Here is a 16158-nt window from a genome sequence, read left to right as displayed (position 1 = left end):
ATTCAACCAGCATTTGCTGAGTACCTGCTAAACCCAGTAACTGTCCAATCTGTATTTATTCAAAGAGGAATACAGTTCTGGCACTTCTTTGGGTCATAATCTATTATGATTAACAGATATAAATAAGCAGGATGATAATACTCAAGTACTTTATTGATATGCCACCTATTCTACCAAAAAATTGAGAAAATTTACAAAATTTCATAAAATGCAAAGATGTAAAATCAATAGTTGGGAGAGTCAGAAAAATGAAAATCTCACACAAATGCATGTCCTCCAGAATAATGTATCTATTGATGCTAGAAGTGAGCAACAAATTTGTCTATAAATTACCTACCAGACAATAGATTGAAGACATATTCAATTACAAGATTTGTGGTAAGAAATACAACTTGTGCTTGCTTTGGCAACCCATGTACGAAAATCGGGAACAATACAGAAAATATTAGCATGGCCCCTGCACAAAGATGATGTGCAGATTCATAAAGCATTCCACGTTATTAAAAAAAAAATGCAACTTTTCCTTATGTTGAGACCAATAAGTAATTTCTTTCTGTGTCTATATATGGGGGAACACTATGGATATTTGCAAGACAACATATTCAGCACACATAGAAATACTCACTTCCATTCAACTAATTTGAAATACTAAATAGAATATATTAAACTACTTTTATTTTATGGGCATAGCCTGCATGAAAAGAACAATCAGAAATACTCAAGTGCCAGAAACAAAGTAATTTTTGAGTTGAAGTCTGGCAACATACAGTATAGAAGGCAGATCTGGGAGTAAACAGAGTCATAGGGTCTGGATTTCAATGCCAAGATGAGGATGAGGATGAGAGCTGGAGTTACAAATCCCACCCCTGTGGTAAAAACAACAACACGTCTGGGCTTCCTCTGAGAGAACAGGACCTGGGAAGCAAAACACTCACTCAAGCCGTGGTTGGAAATAGTTTCCCATGTGATTCTAGAATCTTGGGTGTGTGTCTCATGATTGTGGAGGCCTCATTATACTATCTCAGTCCAAAAAATCCAGAGCCAAACATAAGAACTTCCCCAGCAACAGTGAGGTTCCCCTCAGGGAAACCTCCACAACCCAGGGTATATGAAGCAGCTCAGAAAGAAGATAATGCCAGGAAAAATGAGCCTATAGACAAGAATGACAATATGTATGAGAATGTCTGCATCAAGAAAATAACAGACATAACTCACATCAAAGAAATAATAAGACAATGAAAAGATTGTAAAATAAGTACATTTAAACTCTTCAAAGACATAAAGAAATTTTTTTTGTGAAACAAAAACAGAAAGTTATGAAATAGTACATTGGTATTTAAAAGCTCAATAAAAGAATTTAATATTAGATTAAAACAATAGAAAAGAGAACAAATTTGAAGAGAAATCTAAAGAGATTTTCTACAATGTCAGAGAAAAATAAACTGAGCTGAAAAAAAATTTTTAATTACAAGACTTTGAAGAGCATTTTAGAAGATCCAAAATACATCTAAAGAGCACACGAGGAAAAGATAGTGAAACTGGGGAGAGGCAATACTCAAACAATAATAGTTGAGAATTTTCCAAAGGGAAGAAAGATGAGTCTTTATTTTGTAAAAGCCAATTAATTACATTGACATAAAGTATAGTGATACTGCAGAACATCAAAGTTAAAGAGAAATCTTCAATTTCCCAAAGAGGGGGAAAAAAAGATTACTTCCAATAAATAGCAATCAGAAGAAAGGGCATTCAAATTAAATACATCAGGAATGAAAAGGGGTAACATCACATATAATTGTGACTTGTCAAAATAATATAAGTGCCTTCAGCAATTTAAAGTCAACAAATTTTAAAATGTGATAAAATGGGAAATTTTCTAGGAACTGTTGTTGAATTACCAGTAATGACCCCACAAGGGATTATAAAGATCTCAATGGCTCAATATACCTTAAAGAAACTGAGGAAGTAATATACAACTTCTCACAAAGCTGGAATCATAGCTTTATCAAACTTAAATCACAGATAATCCCCATCTTATATAAATTCTCCCAGATAATAGAAAAAATGCTATCTAACTTATTTTGTGACATTAGTATAGTATTTATGCTCAACCAAGACAAAAAATAAATAAAATTATAAGCAAATCTCACTTATGCAAAAATTTAAAAGAATATAATTAATGAAGCAAGTCTGATTTCATATATATGGTCATGTTGCACAAAATACAACAAGACCAAGTAGGGTTGGAAGTATAGTTTATCATTAGAAAACTTATTAAGGTAAATAAATTAAGAAAAATAGAGATTTAAAAAGTCACAAGGAAAGTATAAAGGACAAGATATTTGATAACATCAAAATGTATAATGATTATCTCAACAGATTTAAAAAATAATTGATAAAAATGCAAAAATATTTATTCATGATTCAAAAAAGAAATAAAGCCCAGCAAAGTAGTGATGGAAGAGAATTCCCCTAAGTGGAACTTTCAAAAACTAACAGCAAACATCTTATGTTAGGACAAACTTTAGAAGCATTCTCATGAAAGCAAAAATTTGAAAAATATATAAGGACATAGTAAAATTTATGTACAGAATTGAGAAAACATTTTTACTCAAACAAGAATCAATGTGATATACTCTATTATGTTTTATATATAAACTAGAGGCCTATTGCACAAAAAGATTCATGCAATAGGCCTACCCTTCCCCTGGCTGCCAGCATCGGTTTTCCTCTGGCACCCGGGACCCAGGCCTTCACTCCAGCCGGAGGCGCCTCCAAGCCTCTCTCGGGTTCGGCGGCCAGAGGCGCCTTCAGTCTTCACTCTGCCACTTCGCGCCTATGTATGCAAATTAACCGCCATCTTTGTTGGCAGTTAATTTGCATATCTCGCTGATTAGCCAATGGGAGGTATAGTGAAGGTACGGTCAATTTCAATCTTTGTCTATTATTAGATAGGATGCTCCTGTAAATTTTTCAGAATCAAAACACTTGACAAATTCTACAAGATTTCTAATTTACATAAAACTATCTTTCTTTATCCATAAAATTTGGGATACAATACAATAAGAAAATAAGTGAGACATAAAGATGAAAAAATAAGAAATAAAACTGTCATTATTTATAGATGATCAAATTTACTTCCCATAGAAAATCCAAGAAAAACAAAATGTAACATTTTAAAATTAAGGTACTTCAGCAAAGTATCTGGGTTCAAAATTTTTATTCTAACACTGATATTTATTTTTATACTTAATAACTAATTAGATGTAATGGTAAAATAATATCATTCAAAATAATATCAAACCTCAAAAACAGAATTAAGCCTAATATAAAATACATAAGAGATTTTTAGGCTTGCTAAAATATGCACAAAGTTATTATAATGAAGTGCAAAAGAGAATTGTTATTAGAAAACAAACCATGTTCATGGATAAAATTCAACATTTTAAAAGTGTTATTTATTTGTCTAAATAATTTATAAATTTCATACGGTTCTAATAAAAAAAATCCTTGTAAGAATTCACAAAGTACAGGACAAACTGATTATAAAATTTTCTTTGGAAAGCTGTATGAATATCAAGAATTTTTTTAAAGATACTGGTAGGAGAGAAGTTTATGCTACACATATCAACATTAAAAATAATTAAACGATGTTGTTTTCACAAGAATACACAAACAAAATAATGGAACCAAACAGATAGTCATACAGCATGTCACAAATCACTAGGAAAAGACACTGTTCAATGCAGTTTTGCTATATTTTGCTTTTCAGAAAGAAAAAAAACTATTATTTCACACAAGAAAAAAAATCAGATGAGTTAGGGAACTAAATGTGGACATTAAAACTGCAAACATATTGAGAGATAATATGAGTTTCAGATGGGAAAAGTTTTCTTAAGCAAGTTGCTAAAAAAATGCATAAAGGGAAGAAACAAATTTGACCAAATAAAATAGGTAAAGGCTGAACATTAAAATATACTCTATAAGTTCCTTTATGTAAATGTTAGAAGCAGGCAAAACTAGTGTATGGTGTTTGAATTCAGAATAGAGGCTATCTTTGAGGAAGGGGTGGGTGGTAGTAATTGGAGAAGGGTGTAAGGAGGTCTGTGAATGGGAAATTTCTTCTGATCTGGGTGATGATTACACTTTTTGAAAACCACCAGGCTTTACATATACATGTGCACTTTTCCATATGCACATTAAATTAAACTAAACGTGATCTATGCATAATTAAAATGTAAACAGCATTGGAGAGTAACTGGGTTAGATATAAAGAAAACAGCATCCAAAATATATATTTTTGCAAAACTTCATAAATTCAAATATACCATTTTTTACCTATAGTATTGACAAAAATTCTCAAGATGTCAAAGAAGTAGGGAAAATTGTATCCTCATATGAAACCAGTGAAAAAATAAACTAATTTGAACACCTCAAAGCAATTTAGCATCATTTCTATTAAACTAAAAGTCCATATACCTCACAACTCATCAATTGCACTTCGGCATATATACCACAGAGCAATGTTTTACAAACTGATATTGTGAATCATGAGGGGCTCTCAAATCAACTTCATGTATTACAACCTTTTTTTTAATGAAACAAAAATAATAAAATGTTTAGCAGAGAAAACTACCAAAATGATGATCCATGGACAGTTACCAGGCGAAGAGATGCTCTTCTCTGGACCAAATGAAGAAGCAAAAGAGTCAAGTTTTTATAAAACTGTTGATTTAATATTTTAAATTTTTAGATTGTTTTTACAGCCTTTTTGTGCAAATAAATTTCATCCTATATAATAAAAGGCTAATATGCAAATAAACCGAACAGCGGAACAACCAAACAACCGGTCGCTATGACATGCGCTGACCACCAGGGGTGTGTGTGTGGAACATGGCAGGCATTGGCTGTGGCGGGATGGTGGAGCAGGTGAGCAGGGGCGCCAGACCAAGGCGGGGCGCCAATCTCTGTCATTGGGGCAAGCCTCTGGTGGTTACTGAAAATTATTTGCTCCCATGCACTGCGGTCCTGCTTAGCGCTCACACCCACTGCTGGCGCCAGCCCCGCTCACACCCGCTGCCAGTGCCAGAGCCACTGCTCACACCTTCTACTGGTGTCCAACTCCGGTCCCAATCACTCTGCATCACCAATGGGTGCAAGCGGTAGCTGTGGGCCCTGATCACCCCTGAGGGTTTCTCCACCTCCCCCTGCTCCTGAGGGGCTGATCGCACCTGCTGCTGGTGCTGGCCCCAATCGCTCCATGCTGTCAGCGGGTGCAAGTGGGGCCAGTGCCATCAGCAAGTGGGAGCGGCGGCAGCAGGAGCAGGGCTGCTGGCAGACAGGGGACCACAAGCTACAGTGGGAGGGGATGGGGAGGGGTACAGAAGATGGGCTGAGACCTGCCCCTGTGCCTACCGCAGCCTAGTGGCCCACAATTCCTTTCAAGGCGCACAAATTTGTGCACTGGACCCCTAGTTCTATTATAAATTTTGACTCTTAAAGTTAATGGGTGGCTGTGGGCTTTTTAAATATTTGCACCTAACCAAAATCAAAGGTTGACCAACCAACCTGTGTGTATCTCCCATTTTTTTCCTGAAATTTCAATGATTTCTGACATCCCAAAGTCTGAAAATCACTATTCTGCTTCATACCTAAGAAGTTTCAAGCAGATCAAAGTCACAGACTGAAGCTTTCATACTGTAACTATTGAACTAATCACTCTCTCTTTAACACATTCAATGGCCAAATGTTGAGGGGGCTGAGGCATATAAATCAGTTAGCTTGATTTAATTCCACAGTAAGGCCTTTTAAAAATGTGTGCCACTGTTCACAAGGTCATGACACTAGAGGAAGATGGATTATTGCAAATCCATCATCACTGTGAAAAGCAATCCAGGGGATGGGTCAAAAACCTTGTCTCTACTTGAATATAGCACATGAGTTCAGGACTAAGTGACCTGAATAGGTAAGCATGTAGGGAATCAAAGAAGAGTAAGAAGACCCACTGGACTTAAGTTCAAAAAGGAAAACAAATGTCAATAAACCACAACTTAATGTTGATTTTTTTGTCCCTAAGAAAGCAATGGTGCTATTGATCTGTAATCCAGTTAGAAGAGCTTTCTTAATCTGACAGTAGAGAAATAACATTTGATGGGAAACAATTCTTCCTGAGGCTTGCTTTAAATGGTAAAAACATGCTCAAAATATTCTAATTTCACCTAAAACATTTTTTGCTCATTTAACTTAACTTTAAAGGGTTTTATTTGGCATTTTAGGATTGAGTTCTATCACATTTCTACAGCAAAAAATTGCTTGCTTTTACTTACTATACATCAATGATTTCTCAAGTAGCCCTATTATTTTTCCTTCATATAATTTCTTCTGGTTGCAAATCCTATAAGCCAGGAATCACTGAATACTGCTAATTCTCTAATCTCTCCTGACTCTATAATTAGAGGTTCCAAATTTGAATGCTCTAGGGACTGAGCAATAACATAAGCATGTGAAGTGGCAATTGGGAGTGGTGAGGCCTTGGTGAATAGGAGAGCCCATGTCTTTATTTTGTTTTTGTGGATTTTGAAAACATGTAGAATTCTAACAGAAGAGTTAAGAGTACAGTGAGCAATTGGCTAGATTTCTAAAAAGGAAGGGAAGAGAACCTCAGATGGCCTTTTAGAAATGAAGGTCTGCTTTAACTTAGGGCTCCAGTCAAGTGCAGTGTCAAGTCCCTGAGTGGGTAGCATGATTCACTCAACAGCAGCCTCCTCAAGAACAAAGCTCAGTCGCCTTGAGAGTTCAGCACTCCTTTCATTCCAACACCATGACTCTTTTGTCTTGGCTTCACCAGTGGTGACCAATCTGTTTGTCACCACCTACAGTTCTTTTCCTAACTCTGTTTTGTCTGCGAAAACCCTATCTTAAATTTATATCTTTAAAAAAAAGAAATCAGAGAAACCAAGATGGCGGTATAGGTTAACGCCAGAGATTGCTGCCTCGAACAACCAATTCAAATTACACCTAAAAGACAGAACGGACATCATCCAGAACCACCGGAAGGCTGGCTGAGTGGAAATTCTACAACTAGGAGGAAAGAGAATATCATACCCAGACTCAGAGGAGGCGCAGTGCTGAAGTGAAATACTCAGGTGCAGAGTGCTCGCGGAGCGGGCTGGCGGCGGAGGGCGCAGTTGTTGTTTTCAATCGGGAGGGAGTCTCAGACTCTGAGCTCCAGATCCGGGTGAGTCTCTAGGGACCCGACTCAAACGGGAGAAGTGGAACTGTCTGGCTTCGGTCAGAACTCGAAGGCAGCTTTCTCTCCGAGGTTTGCAGCGGTTGCTGGGACTCGGTGAGGCAGAGCACCTAGGGACAGAACTGAGAGGAGCCATAACTGCTCGCTCCAGCCCGCCCTGTTTGATCCCCTGGGACCCGCCCCGCCCAAGCCCTGCACAGAGGCATTTGCCGGATAGCCTCAGGCAAACGCTAGATTAGCACCGCCCTAGAGATCCAGCACAGAAGTTCTCCCACTGCAGACCCAGCTGATTCTCATAGCCAGTTGGCTTGGAGGTCAAATCCCCACCTGTATTACCTACAACAACCAAGGCTTAACTACAACAAGACTGTGCACAAAGACCACAAGGGGGTGCACCAAGAAAGCATAAAAAATGCGGAGACAAAGAAACATGACAGAAATGGTGGATACAGAGCTCAAAACCACACTTTTAAGGTCTTTCAATAAGTATCTAGAAACTGCCAATAAACTTAATGAGATCTACAAGAAATTTAATGAGACCCTTGATGTTGTGATAAAGAATCAACTAGAAATTAAGCATACACTGACTGAAATAAAGAATATTATACAGACACCCAACAGCAGACCAGAGGAGCGCAAGAATCAAGTCAAAGGTTCGAAATGCGAAGAAGCAAAAAACACCCGACTGGAAAAGCAAAATGAAAAAAGAATCCGAAAATACGAAGATAGTGTAAGGAGCCTCTGGGACAACTTCAAGCGTACCAACATCAGAATTATAGGGGTGCCAGAAGATGAGAGAGAGCAAGATAATGAAAACCTATTTGAAGAAATAATGACAGAAAACTTCCCCCACCTGGTGAAAGAAATAGACTTACAGGTCCAGGAAGCACAGAGAACCCCAAACAAAAGGAATCCAAAGAGGACCACACCAAGACACATCATCATTAAAATGCCAAGAGCAAAAGACAAAGAGAGAATTTTAAGAGCAGCAAGAGAAAGAAACTCAGTTACCTACAAGGGAATACCCATACGACTGTCAGCTGATTTCTCAACAGAAACTTTGCAGGCCAGAAGGGAATGGCAAGAAATATTCAAAGTGATGAATACCAAGAACCTACAACCAAGATTACTTTATCCAGCAAAGCTATCATTCAGAACTGAAGGTCAGATAAAGAGCTTCACAGATAAGGAAAAGCTAAAGGAGTTCATCACCACCAAACCAGTATTATATGAAATGCTGAAAGGTATCCTTTAAGAAGAGGAAGAAGAAGAAAAAGGTAAAGATACAAATTATGAACAACAAATATGCATCTATCAACAAGTGAATCTAAGAATCAAGTGAATAAATAATCTGGTGATCATAATAGAATCAGGGACATAGAAAGGGAATAGACTGACTATTCTTGGGGGGGAAAGGGGTATGGGAGATGCGGGAAGAGACTGGACAAAAATCGTGCATCTATGGATGAGGACAGTGGGTGGGGAGTGAGGGCGGAGGGTGGGGCGGGAACTGGGAGGAGGGGAGTTATGGGGGGAAAAAAGAGGAACAAATGTAATAATCTGAACAATAAATATTTAATTAAAAAAATAAAAATAAAAAAAGAAATCACTGAGAGAGGTTAATGAATATGAATATATATATATATATATATATATATATATATATATATATATATCAGTAGTAAAACTGATGCACTCAAAACATTCCTCACCTTCTCCAATCCTAAACTCTATTTATCTACAGTAAGACCTTTAAGGATGTATACCATTGCCAGAGGAGAAAAATTGGTATCACAGAAGACATTGTCATGTACTTTCTTTTTTCTTCTTGAATAGACATTTCCCTAAATACTCAATGAATCTCTCAGAGAGTGACAGTGTCTCAGAGAAACTCTGAAGCATAAGCTATAAGCCTTATATGAAAATGTTATTCCAAGAAAGCACAGAACAAGAGTTTTAAAAAAGTACCATCAAAACCCATTTCAGAATGAGAAGAGACACAGAGAGCAATCTGAGAACTAAGGTTAGTCAATGAAGCGAGACCGAACCTTTCCTGAGCCCTGTCCAGAGATGCATTTCAGGGCCTTCTAACTCCCTGCTGCTTTCACAGTTGTGTTTACTATAGAAGTTTTTATGGCTCCCTGCTCAAATTCACAATTTTCACATAGCTTGTGTTCAAGGCCAATAGCTAGTAAGCTTGGAAAAGAAAGAAAAGGCAGAATGAAGTGATATCTGGTGGGGAAAAAATAGAAAATTACAATAAGAAGTGACTCCATTGGTTCAACTCCCCCATTTTACAGAAACAATAACTGAGCTCTTATAGTGACAAAGTCAAAGCAAGAATAATGTGAAGAGCAATCTTGATTTTAATTATTTTTACTTTATATTTGGTTCTTTTTTTTTAAACTATGTAACACTGCCTGCATTGATAAGAACTTTTAAAAAAATTCTATTGAAGTATTATAGATACAGATAGAAGAACAAATGAAATAATTATATATTTTTAAAAATAGTAAAGCAAGCACTTATGAAACTACCACCCAGACAGAGATCTAGAACACTACCAGTCCCTTAGGAGCCCTCACACGCACCTCTGCATTGCCCTTTCCTGCGGCACCCCTCTTCCCCCGAAAGGAAACCTCTCCCTACTTAGGTGATGACTGTTCACCTACTTTACTTCACAGTTTCACTACTTACACATGTAACCCCAAACAAGGCATTTTTAGTTTTGTTTATTTAATGGAATCACATCATTATATATAAACATTTATGTCTGATGTTTTTCACTCAACATATATTTACTAGGGGCCCGGTGCACGAAATTCGTGCACTGGGTGTGTGTGTGGGGGGAGGAGTGTCCCTCAGCCCAGCCTGCCCCCTCACACATACTGGGAGCCCTCAGGCGTTGACCCCTATCACCCTCCAATCACAGGATCGCCCCCTTGCCCAGACCTGACGCCTCCACCAGAGGTGTCAGGCTTGGACAGGGGACCCCCATCTCCCCCCGATCACTGGCTCTGACCCCCGCCCAGGCCTGAGGCCTCTGGCCCAGGAATCATGCCTGGGCAGGGGACCCCCATCTCCCTCTGATCGCTTGCTCCACCCCCCGCCCAAGTCTGACGCCTCTGACCCAGGCTTCAGGCCTGGGCAAGGGGACCATCATATCCCCCCAATCCCCGGCTCTGCCCCCCACCCAGGCCTGATGCCTCGGCCAGAGGAGTTGACCCTCATCACCCTCCAATCACCAATCACCGGATCGGCCCCTTGACCAGGCCTGAGGCCTCCGGCAGAGGTGTCAGGCCTGGGCAGGGGACCCCCAGCTCCCCGTGGTTGCTGGCTCCGCCCCTGCCCAGGCCTAACAGCTCTGGCCTAGGCGTCCGGCCCAGGCAGCAGGGACCCGCAGTTGCAGTGGCCCCGTGATCGTGGGCTTCGCTTTAGGCCCAGGCAAGGGACCCCTAGCTCCCGGAACTGCCAGCTTGGAACGTGCCCAGCTCCTATCGCTGGCTCCACCCCTACTTCCTGCTATCACTGGCCAGGGCGGCAAAGGCCCCTGATTCTCCGATCATGGCTGGGGGGCAGGGCAAAGGCGGCCCCAGGGCCGCCTTTTCCCTGCCCCCAGCTCTTAGCTCCCCCCTGGGTTTCCGATCACTGTCAGTGGCAGGGGGCTTCTTCCTGCTTTCCCTTTCACCTCCCTGCATTGTGCCTACATATGCAAATTAACCGACATCTTGTTGGCAGTTAACTGCCAATCTTAGTTGGCAGTTAATTTGCATATAGCCCTGATTAGCCAATGAAAAGGGTATCGTTGTACGCCAATTACCATTTTTCTCTTTTATTAGATAGGATGAGATTCCACTAGAATTCAGTGGTTTTCAACCTTCTGGCCCTTTAAATACAGTTCCTCATGTTGTGACCCAACCATAAAATTATTTTCGTTGCTACTTCATAACTGTAATGTTGCTACTGTTATTAATCATAATGTAAATATCTGATATGCAGGATGGTCTTAGGCAACCCCTGTGAAAGGGTTGTTCGATCGCCAAAGGGGTCGCAACCCACAGGTTGAGAACCGCTGCACTAGATGGATGTGTAGAGCTATAGATGGTTCATTTTATTGCCATATAACTGTCCAGTCTGTGAATATATAATATTCCATTAATCTGTTTGTGGATAGACAACTGGATGTGTCCAGGTTGATGCTATTATCAAATGTACTGTTATAAACATTCCTAAACATGTCTCTTGGCCTACAGATGTAACAGTTTCTCCAGGGTATGTTCCTGGACAGAGTATAACTTCTGTGTTGTAGAGTGTGAACATAGTCTACTTAAAGGCTTTTAGCAGAAAAATAGGCTGTGGTGGTCTTCCTAGAAGACCCCCTGATGATGGTCTGTGGCCACACCTGGAAATGCTGTAGCAGGGCAGTCTGGTTGCAGTCTAGCAGACCTTTCTCCCTCAATGGGCAAGAAATATGAAGGATTCAGATCTCTTACAAAAGGAAATCGCACCAAAAGGAGTACCATTAAAAACTGGGTAGGGAAGAGCAGGGAACTAATGCTAATTCCACTACAGAGGAATTTGTTTTTAAGGAATTAGCCATTACAAGAGCTTAATAAAAATTGTGAAAGATCAGAAAATTAATAGTTTCCCTGGTGAATGATACCTATTGATGAAAACAAAATTTAAAAGTACAAAAAATAATAATTTCAATTCAGCATTTCTTTGTGATCAATTTTGCTTTTAATCTGCACTCAGTTTTAAAAATTAGGCTGTAAATACTTGAAATGATTGGCATTAAATTTGAAATTGTGATTTTTTTTAAATGTGGAGTTAAGATAAACTGCTAACAGAAGTGATGTAGTGCTAATAAGATATTTTGCTGTTGCTTATTAATATCTCTCCTGTTTCTAAAAATGATTTGCAGTAACAAAATAAAATATGTAGATTTGATAAGACTGAGAAAACATCAAAGCAGATTAAAAAGGCCAAAATCCAGGAAGTGAGAGGAGGAAAAAAAGAGCATAATTAAGCAGAAAACATGGGCTAACGGAGTTGCTAATCAAACAGAAAATGAGGGCAAGAAAATCCTTATAACTGCAATAAAGTAAATCACACTTTAGTTTACAGAACACGTGTACTATATTTTTTAAATAAATAAAACTTTTTAAAGTTTATGTCCTCTTTCTCCCTTTCCCAACCTATTTCATTCTGTCCCAACAGTCACAAGTCAAAGGTAGTAGTTCAATGAGCAGGAAAAAAATGTTGACTATCAATCAGCACAGCTTCTCCAGAGACAGGGCAGGGGGCTGCGCCCGGAGAAGGGTCTAGGACAATTTTGCCCTCAGGGGACAGTGGCAACGTCTGGATGCATCTTTGTTTATCACAATTATGGGAAGGGCACTATTGTATTCTAGTGGACAGAAGCCAAGCTACTACTAAATATCTTATAATGCACAGGACAGCCCCCCACTTCCCACTCCCAATAAAGAATTATCCAGCCCAAAATGTCAATGGGGCCAGGTTGAGAATCCCGGATCTAGTGAATAAAGATGTACAACTACTCGAGGCACCAGTTCATCAAGCACCATTAACATACATAGAATGACTTCTCTCTCCTTTGCCCAACAAATTCTTTCTCTACAGTTTTCTTTCTTTCTTGTTACCGTCAAGAAAATCAAAACGCATGCTTTATTTAACATCTCAGTTCTGGTTTACTTCACCCTCCCAACTAATCTCCTGGCTCACTTTAGTGCATGAGCACACATTTTTTTTTCTTTTTGCTGACATTGTATTCACTCCCTCTCACTTAAAGAATTGCAGTGTTTTCTATTTTGTCTACGATGTCAAAGCTAAAGTCCTTACCCTAACTCCAGGCTCATCATCCATCAATGGCTAAATCTTCATTTAAATCTCACCTTAAATTCCCATAGCTCCTTTGCTCCAGCCAAGACATCAGAGATCTTTCTCCCTCTCATCTCATCCACCTGGTTCAACCTGCCTCCTGGTTGTCTCCTGCTGCTTTGATAAAGAATAATTTGTGGGGAAAAAACAGATTACTTTTTAAATGCTTTCATCTTGGATAAGTGGCACAATAGCAGAATCTACTGCAAAATTCATAAACCGAAAAGAATTTAACTATTTTCCTTCCAATATACAATGTCAGAAAACTGTTTTCAACATTATAGGCTAAAGCAAAAAAAATGTTTTCAAGCAAAAGATTTCAACTAATTATAATTTTTCCCTTTTTCAAAAGGTCTAATTAATGGAGATCATTTTTCATAAAAATCTTGGCTTGGCATCAAGAAAAATTAGGATAATATCATTCACATCTTTTTTAAAAATCTGGGCTTATTTTAATCTTAAAAAAAGATACTTTTGTGGGAGGGAAGGAAGACTACATATTGAACCCTACTGGCACACACAAAAAAGATTAAAATAAAATATTAAATTTACATTTTTCCAGTAAAGTCCATTACATAAAAGAGTTACTCTCTTATTTCAGATAATGCTAAGTCAATAAAATTCCTAGTACAGATATTGGAAATGTTTGGCCTGAATAAAAGAAATATGGGCCCTATCTATAATAAAAGTGTAATATGTTAATTAGACCAGACCTTCTGGATGAAGCCGGGGCTTCGAGGGCTGAGGCAGCCAGCACGGCTTCGAGGGCCGGGCCCCTTGCACGAATTTCGTGCATTGGGCCTCTAGTTTTAAAATATTTAATACACAGAGAGACGAATAAATAAACTTGCAAAGTTGCTCACAAGGAGAAAAGCAGGACAAGAAGAAAGCAATTGCAAGGAGTGAAGTTTGGCTTACTATAAGGAGGAAGTCCTACAGCCACTCTGATTTTAAAGGAGCTTTAGCAATGTCTCAACACCATCACTTCCATTAGGAAAATGTTCCCTGACCAAAAACTGCAGGCCTTGGCTTCAGAATTCCCTCCTCGATGAATTACACACATTGCACACACCAGCCCCATGGCTTCATATTTTCAGTTTCTCAGAGCCTCTGGATCACAGCTTCTCCCAGCATCTGGGCAGCCACCAGCCCTACACATCACATTTAGATGCAGTGATGGTCAATTGCAGGAGTCCCCCACTGTCTGCAAAACAAAGTTTTAACTCCTTCACAATCTGCTCACCTCCAACCCCCTGCCCCACCCCAGGTGGGTAAGTAAAGATTTAATGTAAAATAGGTCAAATTTCTTAAACTTATTGGAGTTTTTTATATACTGTTAAAGGACTGACTTAGGGAAATGTTATAGACACAATGCAGCCAGATAGTATAAAGGAATTTGACAGTCTCCAGTAAGATCTTTGTGGTCAAATTAGAGAAATGGGAATCATTTAGGAGGGCTTTGTCACTAGAAAAATGACCATCATGTACTGATTAATGGGGAACTGCTGGCCTAAAAAGAAATATCCAACAGTGGAGCACAGAATGTTGCCTATCCAACCTCCTGGTTAAAAATGTGGAATTCATGTTCATCACATTTGGAGATCATGATGCTGAGAAGGAAAGTAAATATATTGAACAGCAGAAAGAAGACAAAAAGGTGGGAGGCCAGGTGAAGCAAAAGAAGATGAAATTCAACCAATTCCAAAACCAAATTACAAAAGTACAAGACAGGGAGACAGTGATATCGCAGAACCATTTATGGAAAAAGCATAAATATTTTATCCAATTGCAAGCTTAATATAAGTCAACATGTGACTCTCCAAAAAAAAAGAAGCTAATATGACCTTGGGTATTAATAGATCTACAATAGCCATAATGAAGGAGATAAATCTTCCTCTGTCCTCTACAACCTGAATGGTGGCAAAGTAACAGAGAATAGTTAGCCTAAAGAAAGATGGTAGATTGATTGTTCTCTTTAAATATTTAAAGACATGTCATGTAGAAGCAGCCCTCAGAAGTTCAGCATACAATGGGTAAGATATATTAATAGATAAATTTGGATTTTCTTCCTAACAGTGAAAATTGTCATGGCAGAGAATAAAGTCGCTATTACTAGACTGAACCAGTTTTGTATATGCTGTAGGTCGGGTTCAAATCCCAGAGAAGTTATCAGAATGAATGGACTGTCAGGTGTTTTGAACCCTAAGATTCTATGACTTGGAATAACCCAGAAAGTTGGAGTCATTGGGTAAAGTTGTGATAGTGGATTGCGGAAAAGTGAGGATTAGTGAAAGAAAGCTGCTCCATCCTCAAGAATTGTGAAGCAGCCTGGCCGGTGTGGCTTAGTGGTTGGGCATCAACCTATGAACCAGGAGGTTAGGTTCCATTCCCAGTCAGGGCACATGGCTGGGGTGTGAGCTCGATCTGCAGTAGGGGATGTGCAGGAGGCAGCTGATCAATGATTCTCTCTCATCATTGATGTTTCTATCTCTCTCTCCCTCTCCCTTCCTCTCTGAAATCAAGAAAAATATATATTTTTAAAGAATTGTGAAGCAAAACTCCTGCTGTCTCTGAACAAAGTTTTACAGCAAAGAATTGCACATCCACACTCATTCAGTATAAAACCTAATAATAGAATTATAGAGGAAATTCTCTTTCCATTTTATGTTTCATAAAAGCTTTAAAATGCTTCCTCTTCCTAAACCTGCTCTGCAATATCTCTTCTCTAAGTTGTGTAAAATATAGATTTGTATAGGCATCTTCCAGGAGTAATTTTTCAACTGTAATAAGTAAAAGCCTAACCATAAATTGTCAAATAAATTTTTTTGGTCCTTAGAACTAAAATTTGTGTTCTAAATTTATTTTTTATTTAAATCTACTTTTTATTCCCCAGACATCAAGTAGAATAAACCTATCTGCCCGCACACGTGGGTCTCCTCTTAGTGCACCACTGTCAAAATGATGGTTTCAGTCTGCTTTAGCTCTCAATATTAGTGACAATCTAGACCCAG

At 38.8% G+C, this 16158-nt stretch overlaps 1 non-coding gene across 1 annotated transcript; it reads left to right on the top strand.

The window, feature by feature from the left end:
- Nucleotides 1–396: 396 nt before the first annotated feature.
- Nucleotides 397–502, top strand: LOC132233929 (U6 spliceosomal RNA). Its single transcript, XR_009452779.1, has one exon. It is a non-coding gene; the product is annotated as a U6 spliceosomal RNA (small nuclear RNA).
- The last annotated feature ends 15656 nt before the right edge of the window (nt 503–16158 follow it).

The sequence above is a fragment of the Myotis daubentonii genome, chromosome 4, assembly GCF_963259705.1.
Source record: "Myotis daubentonii chromosome 4, mMyoDau2.1, whole genome shotgun sequence".
Lineage (NCBI taxonomy): Eukaryota > Metazoa > Chordata > Mammalia > Chiroptera > Vespertilionidae > Myotis > Myotis daubentonii.
This window is presented reverse-complemented; position numbering and strand designations above follow the sequence as displayed.